This window comes from Chaetura pelagica, unplaced genomic scaffold, assembly GCF_000747805.2.
Source record: "Chaetura pelagica isolate M959 unplaced genomic scaffold, ChaPel_1.0 scaffold261, whole genome shotgun sequence".
NCBI lineage: Eukaryota > Metazoa > Chordata > Aves > Apodiformes > Apodidae > Chaetura > Chaetura pelagica.
The window spans coordinates 1116840-1118921 of NW_009952189.1; the positions used below are offsets into that span (position 1 = coordinate 1116840).

Here is a 2082-nt window from a genome sequence, read left to right on the forward strand (position 1 = left end):
TCCCTACAGCTGGGAGTTGTTTTCCCATCAAGTGAAATGGCCTTGCTAGAATCTCGTTCAAGCTTAGAGATACCAACTTCCAGCTGAAGTCCAATAGCTTCTTAAGACACGCAAATTTAATCACTAGCAATTTGTGTTATGCTAAACCAGGCAGAAAGTGAAATGGTGTCTGAAGTTAGCCTGGGGATAACCCCATTTCAGCTAGTCCATAGACAACATGGTGTAATCAAAAACTCAGTTAACATAACATTTTATAGGGCATTGTAAAGTAGTTTAGGCATAAAATATAACCAGCCTGCAAATTACTACCATTGGAAAACTTATTCTTATTCTTATGGTCATTACTACAAGAAAAAGAAACCAGTGTAGCAGAGATGGGAAAGAAACGCCAGGCCTTGGGTCTAGAACATGGCAGAAGGCCTGTGCTGAAGTGATGTGTAGATATATACAGAAAAAGAAATGCATCCTCTGCTGCAATGGCGCTTCTCTGTGGAAGCACACACTGCTCTGTTTCCAGCTCCATTTGCTCCATGCCTTCACCATGCACTCCTACGCTGGAAGGGCCTGAGCATACAGGGATTTTGGTGAAATGGTAATTAAGTCCTCACTCGAGTTCCTCATTTTGGTGCATTACAAAATAATTGTTTTTGAATGGAGAAGTCTCTGTCTCTGCCTGCTCGAAAGCCTTGCCCTTGAGGAGTTACACTTCTGGAGAACAAAGACAGATGACTACCATTAAACAAACAGGGCAAATTCTACAGCTGTGAAAGAAATTACAGTTTTCATTCTTCCAGGGACTATTATAATAGAGTTTGGGTTTGATTCATAAATGCTGGTAGGAAAACAAGAAAGTTATCTTCATTCTCACTGGGAAAATGAAAGGACTGTAGAAAACTGACACTCAAGTATGCAGAAAGTAGAAGTGATAAATCATGATAGGTAGCCGAGGATGGAACAATAGCAGATACAGTCACAGAAAATAAAACTGTTTTTTAAATCTTAAGGAAAAAAAGCACAACAAAACAAATGCTGAAAAAGACACCTCTTGAAATCTGAACAGTTGTGAAACACCATGAGGGAATCTGTGAATTAAAACAAACCAGCTTCTGTGTTATAAGCTACTGCTCATTTAGAAATTATTCAGTGTTAACACAGCTATTTTTACTTGTCCCTGTAATTGGACTCTTTATGTCACTGGATGAGTAGAAATGGGTAACAAAATCAGTCATACTCAGTAAAAAGCAAAAAACGTTGTTTTTAGCACCAATTGGAAATACCAGATGCTAATGTGGAACAGGGCTTCACAGAAAAGAGACACTGCCACATCTGGCTTGCAAAAAATTTAGGTCTTGGGGGCTTGGTTTTACAAGCAGGTCCACATACCTTGTTTTAATGCTAGAAAGAGTTTGTACAGTAAATACAGGGCTGGGGGTGGAGTGCTTCCCAACATTTTTCCCTTTTAAGCTGGATCACCCTGCATGAGAGCGGACATGGCCTTCAATTCCCCATCCCCCTTTTCCCTACCCCTCCCACTGGCTGCACGGGCTGTCACTTTCTCGTTCTCACCCTGCCACACAGTTTTAATCTCCCTGTCCCAAAACACATGGTTTTAACACTGTCTTCTGCTGGCTGAGGGCTGGGGTGGTTCCCCTGTCCTCCAGCCCTCGACTCTGCTTCTGGTCCTTTGGCTGCTGAACTGGAACAAGCCATCATGGATGAAGGACCCAACACCTTTATTGTTGGGCTGATTCCCCTCCTGGCAGCCCTCGCTCTGGCTGATCCCAGCACACAGAAGCTCTGATGCTGGCAGAGCTGAGGAAGAGTGTGAGGAATGCTGGAGGACACTCAAGAGAAAGAGGAGCGATGATCTGTTTGGGCAGCAGCTCCTAAACTGCATCCTGTGACTCAGTCCCTCTCTCTTCATGTGTCTTCTTCCCCACAGTGGAGACTTTTGATCTAGGTGAGGCTACCTGGGGATGCTAAGAGGGAGCATTAGCCAACCCACACTGGCACAGGTGATCTGCAGCACAGGAGCAAGTATGAAGCAGGTAACTTAATTTGCAAAATACCTTCTTTCAAGCC

General features: G+C 43.5%; 1 protein-coding gene across 1 annotated transcript in view; it reads right to left on the reverse strand.

The window, feature by feature from the left end:
* Positions 1 to 2082, reverse strand: part of LGI2 (leucine-rich repeat LGI family, member 2) — a gene marked incomplete at its 5' end in the record, with an annotated part of 16610 nt that overhangs the window by 4169 nt on the left and 10359 nt on the right. The gene's annotated exons all lie outside the window — the stretch shown is intronic.